This window comes from Lactuca serriola, chromosome 2 (genome assembly GCF_051521515.1).
Source record: "Lactuca serriola cultivar US96UC23 chromosome 2, Lser_US96UC23_V15, whole genome shotgun sequence".
Taxonomy (NCBI): Eukaryota; Viridiplantae; Streptophyta; class Magnoliopsida; order Asterales; family Asteraceae; genus Lactuca; species Lactuca serriola.
Genome location: NC_136409.1, coordinates 124,755,703 through 124,769,143, shown reverse-complemented (window position 1 = coordinate 124,769,143; position 13,441 = coordinate 124,755,703). Strand labels below are relative to the sequence as shown.

General features: G+C 40.1%; 1 non-coding gene across 1 annotated transcript; it reads left to right on the top strand.

Moving 5' to 3' along the window:
• Positions 1-313: 313 nt before the first annotated feature.
• On the top strand, positions 314-420 carry LOC145091093 (small nucleolar RNA R71). The gene has a single exon (XR_013701981.1). It is a non-coding gene; the product is annotated as a small nucleolar RNA R71 (small nucleolar RNA).
• The last annotated feature ends 13,021 nt before the right edge of the window (positions 421-13,441 follow it).

Here is a 13,441-nt window from a genome sequence, read left to right as displayed (position 1 = left end):
CAAGTGTGGACCACTACATCTCTCGCAACCCACTCTTATGTCATGAATTGACTAGTCCATTTGTGTCATCCTTCAATCCAAATTATTCAGCATGGCCATTACAGCTGCTATTTCTTCAGTTTGGGCCCCTCCACCGCCTTTGGTTCCATCTTGCCTAGGGTTGTGGTATTCGCGAGAGTGCTTCGCGAATTCTTCAACCAGCTCCTTGACCTCCCTTGGATTTTTCTTTGTCAAAGGTCCTTGAGAGTCAAGGAGTTGTCTCATCATAACGTTGACCCCATCATAGAAAATCGACATCTCTTGTTGCACATTTAGATCATGCTGAGGGCAATTTCTAAGCAAGCCCTTGTACCGCTCCCATGCTTCGTATAATGACTCCCCCGGCTGTTGCTCAAAGTTGGCTATTGCCTTCTTGAGTTTAGCTATCTTGGATGGTGGGCAAAACTGGTCCAGAAATTGCTCACGCATTTGAGCCCAAGTGGTGATTGTACCCGGTGGAAGTGATTTTAACCACTCTTTAGCAGCTCCCTTGAAAGTAATGGGAAGCATCCTAAGCAAGACGGTGCTTCTATTGACATTTGGGACATTGAAGTAATCCGCAATGTCATTGACTTCATCTAGATGCTTAAAAGCATCCTCATGATCTTTCCCAAAAAATGGGATATCCTTCAGTGCAGTCAAGATGTGCCCCTTCAGCTCGAATGTGGCAGTGGCAGGTATTGCGGGTTGGACTAAACCGGGACCCACATCATCTCGGATCCGCTTCTTGTAAGCTCCCATGGACATATCTTCAAGTGCTACCATCTCGTTCCTTGGCTCGTTCTCGGGTTCGCTCGTATGTTCTTCAAATTCGGGCTCGGTATCGTATTCAGATTCGTTTTGGACGGGTATTTGATCCAAGTGCTCAAAATTGCTCTTGTACTTTGAGGATGAACTTGACTCTCCTGTCTTCTTTCCTGACTTCCTTGAAAAAGCTGACTTGAATTCTTGTAAGGGCATCTTTTTCTTGTGAATTGCAGACTCGGGATCTTCAAGTGGTGGCACCAAGGGTGTGTTTGAGCCTCTGGTCATGAACTCCTGCAGATAAACTAAATAAACAAGGTAAAACTGAACTAAAATAAAAAAACTAACTAACAACTAAAAATCTAGAGTTCTAGGTGTCCACGTCGTGGCACGTATCTAGCCACGTCGTGGACTCTGTGACTAAAATAAAAATTAAACTTTGCTGAAAAATTAACTTTTTGTGGGTTTTACTCCACAAGAAGGATCGATTAATTTAATGCAAATAAATAAGCTAAAAAACTAAGTCGTTCCCCGACAACGGCGCCAAAAACTTGATGTGCACGAAAGTACCCACTAATTTTAATATTTATAACCTAACAAACTTAAACTAACTATGCACTTATAGGCAGTGTACCTAGTCAGATTACAGTATAGCTTGGGTAAGTCGGGTTTCGATCACAGGAAACAGTGTTACTAATTAATCTACTGACTATTAAATTAACCTAATTATTAACAAGTTTAAAAGGGGGTTTTATCTGATTTTACAAGATCAGATGAACTTTACTCAAATCCAATCAATAAGTAAAAACACACTCTTGTTTAGTTCGAATCCACTTCATCCTTATGGCTAGCTAATATTTATGGATTATCAATTTGGCTTTAATTGTATTAGTAATTTAGTTCTAACTTTACCAATAATTAATTAATTCATGTCAAACTATGTATGGTCACACACAATTGAACATAGAATCAATTATCAATATAAATATGCTATGTAAGATTTATTATCAAACGCAATTATAGTCACAATCCACGTTCTCTAACACAGCTAAGTTTATTTACTCTAATTACTAACTAAGATTGGTCAATCCTAGCTCTAACAATTTAATGTTCACTAAATCATTAGGTAGACAAGTTGATGCAGTTAATGGTCACTAAGCTACACAGAACATGTAATCAAGCAAATAGAGAAACAACCACAAGCATGCTAGGTAACTACAAATCAAACACAAGCAATTTACCAACTAAATAAATCCATAAAAATTAAGTTATTCATAAATTAGAAGCTTCATCTAGCCAAACAAGAGTAGCTAGATTCAGCTGCTCATAATAGCAACTAACACATTAACACAAATCAAAGTGTAATAAAACATGTTCCTAGGTAACAAATAATTAAACTAAATTATGGACCTTCACTCTTTTGGTGTTGAAAACCTTTTTCCAGAACCTTTCTTCTGCTCCAAATCGCCTTTTGGAACTCCTTTCTTCAGCCAAAAAGTCCCTTCTTGGTAATGATCAAGAATGGTTAAATATCCTCCAAAATCTCGCGCCATGTCGTGGCCCCCAAGTTATCCTTATCGGGCAAGGATTCCTCCATAACACGATCTTTATCTTCTAGAATTCTCATGTCATGTCGTGGCTAGCCAAGCCACGTCATGGGTTTAGTAATTATCGTGGATTTATTCATCTCTTGTGTTCCAAGTCTCCTATGTTCTACATATTGTCACTCTTGGCCCCTCTCTTTGAAAATACTTTTAATTGACTGAAAATTACAATTTAAAGTCATAAGTACCATTATTCTAAACATATTATCAACTTATTAATAAAAATGTACTTAAATATTGCCTAAAAATAGGTATAAATATGGAAATATCAACTCTTCAACCGCAAACCCTCCCAAGGCTTCAAAAACGTGAGTAATCCATCCCTTATCTTGTTATACTTGAAGAACCTCTTGATCTAGGCCTTGAATCATGAAATTCCTGTCACGTTCTTCATCTTGTTGAAGGAGTGCGACCACACACTCGTGTGTGCGGCAGCACACTCATTTGTGCGACCATACACACACACCATAGGACCACAAACCCATTTCTAAGACCCTAAACTTGTACTACAAAAAAGTATGGGCCAAGGACACTTCATGGATGCAAGTTTGGACCTTGAAAACACCTTTAAGGTGGCCATACACCTCACTCATTCCATCCTTTGAGGTCCTAACACTTAGTGCAAGTAGTCTCAAGTTCTTAGAATGGTTCCTCATCACATCTAGTGGTGAAATACCATCATTTAACTCCTTTATGTGTCATTACTTATTGATTAGGATCAAATCGTGTTCAAGGCTTCACTTGAACATCCCGCATTCCGTATCGATCCTTCATTCAAATCACCCGAGGTGAGTTCGTACCCCTACATTTTTCCGTATTTTTAATGTTTTCAGGGGGAATACAAGCTAAACATAAATGTTTTCAAAACTCATGAAGTTCTCATACTTTATCCCTTTTGTATTGTGTTGAGCATAAGGGTCGTTTTTTCATTGAAACTTCATAAGTTTTCTGGATTCGCTATTCACTACGTTATTCATGCAAACTATAATCAGTATATTTTGGGATTTTTCTAAACATAAAAAGCATATAAACTTTCACTACTAAACGCAAGCACTAAGACATAAATAGTTTACAGTTTGCACCAGTACTCTATCACGTTTTCATAACTGTAATTATCACTACAAACGGTATACATTTGGATTTTCACTACGGTAGAACGCTACTACACTACATATAAACTAGATTGTACGATACTGTGAGGCGCTACTTCACTGTTGTACCTTTAGGTGTACAGGGATAAATCCTATCATAGTATAACCAGAGTCTACTGGAGGGAGAGCGTGAGATTTGTGAATAGATCTATTTGGGACTAACAATCCCACACCCGAACTGCTAGCTACAGTTGGGCAGGCATGCCCAGGGTGACAAATGTCATTTAACTCGACGCCTGAAGAACGTTGGAAAGGTCTCTAGTCATATCAAGTATGGTTTTACGACTCACATTATGTATAAATCATCTTTAGTTTACAATTCGGCACACTTCAATAGTTTTATTTATCCTAAATAGAACTGAACATACAATGGTTTCACGTACGAAATACTTACGTATCATGATTAGTATTAGCTAGTGACATGAAGTATTATTTTCACATACCACTACGGTTTTCAGTAACAAACATTCACGATTTCATACAGAATTTGGAACACTACATTTCTACTAAAGAAAATATCGGATTTTCTTGACGCTATACAAAAATACTTTTTACGAGCTCATCAACAAGTTTTCATTACAAATTACCACTTATGAACTCACCAGCTTTATGCTGATATTCTTTCAAAACTGCTTGTATTCTTAGGGAATTAGTAGACAGGTACTTCCAGGAGTTCGGAGGAGACGAGGAGTTAGAGTCGCGTCTGTCTATTTGCTTTTACTAGGAATAAAAACTATGTATTAAATAATGTAAAGCTTTTCACATATGTATTCAATGTCTGGTTGTGTTTACTATGCTTGCTATGAAAAAATTGTTGTGATACTACACATGACGTCCGCCACCCCCGAACGTTTCCGCCGTTCCGGTTTAGGGGTGTGACAATGTTATGTTGCTATCATTGAGGTTGTTGCTGCCGCAGCCACAACAGTTGTTGTTGATGTGAGACCGTAGGGGGTGATTCGTTGTGGTACTGAGAGTTTAACAACACGAAGCCACCCGAGTTTGATGGGACTCAGGATCCGATTGATGCGATGAGATGGATCTCTGATGCCGAGGGATGTTTTTACACTTGCTCCTGTCCGAAGAATTTGAGGGTTTGCTTCATGTTGAACCTACTTTGCTTAGGAGTGAAGGATTGGTGGATGTTTGTAACAGTTGATTATACTATTGAAGAGCATTCTGCGGTGACTTGGGAGAGGTTTACTGAGATGTCCAGGGTTGAGTTTGTACCCGTGGTTGATAGGGAAAGATTGTCGCATGATTTCATGTCTTTCAAGAAGAAGATAGAAACGATGACTGAGATAACCAGGATGTTTCATGAGAGGGCATTGTTTTGCCATGAGCATGTATCTATGGAGCAGGCACGTGTGAGTTGGTATTTGAGCATTCTGAGGAGGGATATCTGTGAGTTTGTGGCGAACACCACATATAAGAAATTGGCTAAGCTGTAGACCAATTCTAGAAGGAGAGAGATTAAGGTGGAGACCTAGGCTAGGGAGGAGAGGGAGACCCAGGTGAGAGATAGGAGGCATGTACAGTCGTAGCCGGTGACAAAGCGGCCCACACCTGCTGATCAGAGAGCTGGAGGCCAGAAGGACTGCACTTGAGGAAAGTACGGCAAGGGACATGAGGGACCTTCTTGGTCAAGGTCGGCTTGCTACCTGTATGGCAAGGAGGTGCATTTGGCTAGGGATTTCCCCAAGGGATTTTGCGTTTTCTTCAATTACAACCAGATGAGTCACATGAGGATCGAGTGTCCTCAGCTTGCATCTAGGGCGGTTCAGACTATGGCCCCACGACCATATACATTATTGATGGCCGACAGGGGACGGCTGAGGCACCGAGGGCTCGAGGGAGATCATTTCAGTTGACAACAGAAGAGGCCCGTGTAGCTCCAGACGTCGTGGCCGATATGTGTTATTTATTATTCTGCTTATTTATTCATGTTGCTTATATTATTGATTGTGTAGGTACTTTTATTGTGAGTTTTGTGCCCGCTCTTGTGCTGTTTGAGTCAGGTGCGAGTCGATATTTTGTGTCGTCAACCTTTTGTCGCGAATTTAATATCGCGTGAGAGACTTTGAGAAGGCCCTTGAGAGTCTCTATACCTGATGAGCATCCAGTCTCTGCTAGATATTGATTATCAAATATATCTTACCATATAATTCTTAGATTTATGGGATCTCTAATAACAAATTTAATTAGACATGTTGATCCCATCTATGCCTCGAAACTCTCTTGCTTAGGTATCCTTTATCACAAAAGGATTTCCGATCAAATCGTCCAATTTGAAAAACTTGTGTAATCGGCCTATAACTTGGTTATAGAAATCGTGAAAACACCTCGGCCATCAAAAGATAACACTAAGCGGTTAGGTATCATTTATCCCACTAGACGTGCGAGTGTTCTTTAAACAAGATTGCATAGATTTGAGGTTTGCAAGGGGTCTTTGATTTTTTTTTATAATTCTAGTTTTAAAAAATTTTATATCATGGTTATTGCATGCATTCAATAAACCATGGTATACATAAAAAAAACTTATTTCATGTTAAAATCACATTTTTAACAATGTTCTATATATAAAACTTGGTTTTATATAATTAACGCGATAAAAGTTTTAAATTAATAAGTAGTATTAAGTTATATCGTTTGAGCGCTTTAGAACATTTGGAAACCTTTCAATAAAACTTCATTTTATAAAATAAGGTTTGGAGTTTGATAAGTTTATAAATCTCAATTTAAACTTATACATTTTTAATCCTGAAATTTTATCGGTTATTAGTTTTAAGGATAAAGCTTGCTTTATTGTAAGACTATTTTTAGCATCTTATGTTAAAAGCTAAATTTCATTACAACCAAACTCCTTGTGATGTTTATTTATGTTCAAATATTATTTTGCATTTGAAAAACTAATTTATCAACCATAACATAATAATAACAACATAAACATAAAACAACACAAGCATGCATAACAATTATAACATATGTGCATAAACCAAGCTGTAACGCCCGTAAATCTGGGCTACTCAATTTAGAGACGATAAACGTCAAAATGACTTTTTGATAAAAGATTATTTAGAATGAATAATCTTAACTAAGCTGTAGTGGTCGTGGCAAGGTTTCCGAAAATATAAAGAATGCCGAAATCTGAGTTATAACGGAGAAGTTATGACCTGTCGAAGCTTCGCGACAGAACTGGCACGACACAGCACGATGTAAATAGTGAATTTATGATAGAGCAATATTTGGCCTTAGCGATCTAAATGGAAGTCGTAGAATACGTTAAACCAAGAGCGTGCATAATATCACCTACATGTGGACATAAAGAACGTCAAAAACGGAGCTCGTATGCGAAAGATATGAATTTTTGAAGTTCGAGGCACGCATACCGAAGCTTATCCGGAGGGAACGCCCCACGTTCGTTTTGATTGGCCTCGGATTGGCCATATCGCCCTCTAGTCGCATAGCCATCACTTACGAATTTCGTAAGCCATGACGCACCGGAACGCACTGCGTTCGGAGGGTCAGCCTCCCCTTATAAATAGAATGCAAGGTCTCCGGGATTTGTTGCTCATTTCTTCTCTCTCACTCCTTATTGCCTCGTTTTGCATGCAACTTATACCCCCGAAGCCCCAATAACATCCTGACACCCGAAGCGAGTCCCGAAGCCCCGAAGATCCCGAGAAGTAAAGTTTCCGAGCCGAAACTCTGTCCGCGAGCAGCCCGGTTTTTGTGAAGATCTCCCGGTTTCACCGAAGAAATACTACATTTAGAGCCGTAGTGTTGTCCGATCATCGTATTATCAAGTGAGTGTGTAGTTACTTTCTTCTACCACATAGATATGAAGTATTTTCTATGAAATACATGCTATGCGTTTATACATTGTTTGTTTACATGAGATGGTTATTGAATAAATGTTTTATACATGTTTTTAAATGATTTAAACTATATATGTAATTTATATCTACAAATATGTTAGGTAGAACATGGGTAGATGAAATAGTTGGTGTGTGATGACAGATGAGTTTGAGGATGAGACGAAAGATGATATAGATCATGAGATGAGGGTGACAGGTGAAAAATTAGTGAAACCTTTACCCAAACGATGGCCCCCGTCATTCAGCAGAGTAGGGATGACAACTACGGACTATTCTAGACAGACTTGTGGAACACTAGCAGGCTCGCAACTTGTAGGTGTTGTCGACTTGATGTTCACTGGTGTACTCTAAAAACCCATTGATATGTATTGCTAGAGGAGTCTCAGAACCAATACTGTCAATAAAGGAGATAAACCCCGTCGACTATGGAGTTAGCGCCTGTTAAGTGAACCTTGGTGACTATGGAGTTAGCGCTTGTTAAGTGAACCTTGGTGACTGTGGAGTTAGCGCCTGATAGCTATGGATTTAGTACCTGATAGATAAACTTTGGCAGCAAGACTTCGTGCCAATTCCTTAGGTAAATCCTAAGGAATGAATGAATGAAGGATAGTTGATTCTTAGGGTAAAACCTTAAGAGTAAAGAAGATAATGGGGATGGGTAATTGGGTTGATTTTTTGATGATTAAATATAATAAATATAATATTGTGGGATGAAAACCCTATATGCTCACCAGGATCCCAAGCCTGACCCACTCAGTTTTCTTTGTATCACAGGTATCAATACGAAGACATATTTCACTGAGAGATTAAAGGAGATGTAAATCATTAGTGATAATGAATGTAAGTTCTATTTATGCTTATGTTTCTGTATTGACGATGACATCCCAAATGTTTTTAAATAAATAAAAATATTTTTCTTCGGAAATTCTTTGATAACATATTTATCATGTTTTACTGGGAACAAATTCCGCAACATTTTTATTAAAAGAGGTAATCTGATTTTTATAAAGCATAAAAAAAATCGGTATTTTCTGGCCGTGAAAATGGGGATGTCACACAAGGAATTAACTAGTAATAATTTTTTGAGCCATCACAAAATTATCAAATCCATTCCTAAAGGGACATAAGAGACCTTTATCTTTTAAAGTCTTCATGTGCTTCCACTTGCTTCAACACCTTGTAGCAAGTTTATAAAAATAATTTTATAAAGTTTGAGTTATCCCATATAATAAAAACCCATAAGTCATGTGTCTCAAAACAAGTCATAATAATGTAAGAGTACAAATCCCAAGAACATCACAGTGCGGACAATAGTAGTGTGATGTGATACAGTCATGCCTGCTCCTTTCCCTTCGAAGAAGAAGTACCTGAGCCCAAGACTGAAAATTGTAACCATACAATAAACATACTGCCAGACATATTTGGTGTCAGACCTACCCTACTGAGCATATATGGATGCTCAACCTACCCTTTTCACGCATACCGAGGTGCCCGACCTACCCGTGCCAAGCATATATGGGTGCTTGACCTACCTTGCCAGGCATATCTAGGTGCCCGACCTACCCTCCGGTTTATTTCAACCGGTTACGGGGACTATTTCACCCCTACCACTACCACATAATAAAATAGCATAACATACTGTCAGGCATATCTTGGTGCCTTACCTACCATTCGGTTTATCTCAACCGGATACGGGGTCTAACTTACCCCTCCTATCACTATCACATAATATCATAGCATACTAGCACATAAAGCATAACAGATAGTGGCACACCAGACAATTATCACAAAGACAATCATCTTAACTATAATCAACTACTAGTGGGCCGACATTGGTGCCTTCGACCCACTTCTACTGGAAGGTAACTCTCCTCAATTTCGTGAAGTAACTGAACTGTCCTAGGCTTTGGAATCAACTCCTCTCAAACTCCTACACATAAAAATGTCCGTTAATTACCCTTTCATACTCATAACCCCTTTAAGGGTCAACTCTGATCAAAGTCCAAGACAAGGTCAACCTTCTGGTCAAAGTCAACGTATTGGTCAAAGTCAACCTTCTGGGTTGACTCAACTCTCCGAGTTGGTCCATCAACTCGCCGAGTTCCAAAAATTATAAACCTTGAAATCTCAACCCAACTCGTCGAGTTCTTTCATGAACTCGTCGAGTTCCTTCCTATAATAGAAGCGGGACATTTTGCTACAACTTGTTAAGTCCTTCCTTGAACTCGTCGAGTTCTTTAATCTTTAAAACTCGGAAAACCTTAACCAACTCGCTGAGTCATCTCCTAAACTCACCGAGTTTGCTTAGGAATCAGAAAAGCTTGGGGATCACAATCCAACTCGCTAAGTTGCATGAACAACTCGTCGAGTTCCCTAAGTATACACCCATTCAGTCGTTTCCAATCGAGTTCAATGCTTCGAAACCATAGATCTGGTCCCCTAGGACTAAGTTACCACGTAAAGTTGCTAACTTTACGTCCATGCACGGTGTCATGAAGCTAGAAACAACAAAATTGAGCTATATAAGAGATCTAGGGCATGGGGAAGGGCCAAGGCTTGATAAAGCTGGCAACTTTAAGCCTCATCGGGTCATGATTGCCTAGATCTGAAGTCACAACTTCATGATATACTCAAATCCTGGAAATAACTTCAATATGGACCAAAAGTAACAACATATTACCCTAAATGAAGATCTAAGTAATAGAAAGCCAAGGTATCAACTTTATACCTCAAATGAGTCAGAAATGCAGCTCAAACTCTGGATCCACTAGCTTCCTCTTGAATCACCAACCTTCTCTTTCCTTCACAAGCTTCAAAATCACAAAGAATGCACAAAATAGCTCAAAACTCTCCAAAAGTGGATTAGGGTTTCTTGGTTAGGGTTTGGGATGATCGAGGCTATAAATAAGGCCAACATTTAGAGGTTAAGGTGTTTAAATAGGGTACAAAACCCTTAAGATTAGGGTTTTATTATGGCAGCCCTACTCTTCCAGTTGAGTCCCTCAACTCGTCGAGTAGACTTTAAGTTCCGCGTCCAGAATCCATTCCTACTCGATGAGTTTGGGGCTCTAACTCGTCGAGTTCCTGAATAAAAATGAATAAATCTTATTTAAAATATATACCAGGAACCGGGCATTACAAATCTCCCCCACTTATTTTAGACTTCCTCCTCGAAGTCTGCTGCGTCTAGAAATAGCTCTGGGTAGTGCTCCCTCATCTCGTCCTCCAGCTCCTAAGTCCATTCCGACCCCTTGCGGTGCTGCCATTGCACCTTCACTAACTCAACCCTCTTATTCCTCAGTCCTCCTGTCGAGGATGGCTACCAGTCACTCGATGTAGTTCAAGTTGTCATCTACTTGAATATCCTCTAGAGTCACTATTGCGGAGTCATTTACCAAACACTTCGACAGCTACGAGACATGAAAGGTACTGTGGATCTGATTAAGCTCGGCTGGCAGATCCATTTGATACGCCACCCGGCCCACCCGGCCCAATACCCTGAACGGACCAATGTATATGGGGCCCAACTTGTCCCGCTTCCTGAACGGGATGACAGCTTTCCAAGGCGACACCTTCAGGAGGACCATATCTCCTACCTGAAACTCCAGGTCTGATCGTCGTCTGTTGGCGTAGCTCTTCTGTCGTCTCTAGGCCATCTCAAGTCTACTCCGGACCTGTTGGATCCTTTCTGTCATCTTGAGTGCCACTTCGGTACTACTTATAACCCTCTGTCCAACCTCACCCCAACATATTGAGGTTCTGCACTTTCTCCCATATAACATCTCGAAGGGAGGAGGATCGATGTTGGCATGGTAGCTATTATTATAGGAAAACTCTACCAAGGGAAGGTAGGTACCCAGCTACCACCAAAGTCTAAGACACATACCCACATCATATCCTCCAAAGTCTGGATGATCCGCTCGCTCTCACCATCCGTCTGCGGGTGAAAAGCAGTGTTAAAGTGCAGACAGGTACCCAACTCGTCATGAAATTTCTTCCAGAATTTGGAAGTAAACCGTATGACTCGGTTAGAAATCACGGAGACTGTCACCCTATGTCGAGCTACTACCTCTCTGATGTAGATGTCGGCCAGCTTCTCGGCCAAAATGCTCTCCTGGATCGTGATGAAATGGCCACTCTTGGTCAACCGATCCATGATGAACCAAATCGAATCCACTCCCCATTCGGTCCTGGGAAGCTTCATGATGAAATCCATAGTAATAATCTCCCATTTCCACACAGGGATATCCAATGGTTGTGTCTTTCCATGAGGTCTCTGGTGCTCGGCCTTGACCTTCCTGCAAGTCAGGCATCTCTCGATGTACCAGGCTATATCCCGCTTCATGCAGGGCCACCAGTAATCAGGGCGAAGATCTTTGTACATCTTCGTCGCCTTGGGATGAATGGAAAATTTGGACTTGTAGGCCTCCTCCATCAGTATCTGGCGCACACCGCCTGCATACGGAACCCACACTCTACGGTGATGTGTCGACAACCCGTGGCTATCACAGCCAAAGGAGGAAATCTTGCCCACTATACGCTCACTCTTCCGGTGTTCCTCCTTCATAGCCTCCTGCTGGGCCTCCCGTATCTTCTCCAGAAGCAGAGTCACTACTGTCATCCTTAGACATATATCTCTAATCGGGGCTACGAAGGCCTTGCGGCTAAGTGCATCGGCCACAACATTGGCCTTCCACGGGTGGTAGAGGATCTCGTAGTCGTAATCCTTCACTACATCTAACCACCGACGTTGCCTCATGTTCAGATTTGGCTGATCCATGAGGTACCTCGAGCTCTTATGGTCCGTGTAAATGGTACAATGGACCCCATAGAGGTAGTGTCACTAAATCTTGAGGGCGAAAACAACCGCCCCCAACTCCAAGTCGTGTGTCGGGTAGTTCGCCTCGTGAGGCTTCAGGTGCCTCGAGGCGTAGGCGATGACGTGCACCATCTGCATCAACACTGCACCCAAACTTGAGATGGTCGCATCATTGTATACTACAAAATCCTCAATGCCCTCTGACAGGGCTAAATCGGCGCCTCGCACAATCACTGCCTCAACGTCTCGAACGCTGCCTGCTGCTCAGGCCCTCATCAAAATACAACGGCCTTTCTTCGTCAGTGGGGTCAAGGGTACTGTGTAGCGCCCGTATTTCTAGGCTAAGCATTAATGTGATGATGTAATAGTTAGGGTCAACAATTATAACCTATTTGACGTAATAAAGAATAATTATATGAATATTATGTGTTTCATGATTATTATAATATAATAAAATTAGAAAGATCAGCCGAATCGCCCATAAATCGTAAAAATAAGTGAGCCAAAACATATATATTATTAAAGATTTAGAAAGTACATGTCTTCCCGATCCCGAAAATATAAATTTTGTAGAAATCCGACTCCGTATAAACTAGATATGATTTTTATAAGATGTTTGACGTAAAAAGCTACGAAGAGAACGCTTGACTATTAGCTAATGCGGCCAAAATGAAAATCGTAGTACTCCTTAAAATAGGATTTTTGAGAAAAAGCATGCCAAAAATGGAGTCCGTACGAGAGAGTTATGATTTTATCAAAATGATTTAATTTTATAAAAATAGGGACAAAAATATAAATTCAAAACTAGCCGACGGAGTCTAAACGAAAGTTGTAGATCTCGTCGATAGCTACGCATGGATATAAAGAACGTCAAAAACGAAGTTCGTATGAACGAGTTTTAATTTTTAATAGCACATTTACATATTAAAATAAAGTATAAACCATATATACGTATACATATATATACATATGTATATATCATTAGAAAGGTATTGACGATGTGGTCGTTATGAGACTAGTGTTGAGTACTTTCGACAATAGTTTAGTGCAAATATCATTAAATCTATTTAAAATAGTATTATAAAGGGGTGTTTAGTCATTTAAGTAAATATAGAGGGTAGTTTTTGAAAATTCAATTCCTATAAATAAGAACCTCTAGCCTCTCATATTTCTTGCACCATTCTCTTGATTTAAGAGTCATTCTCT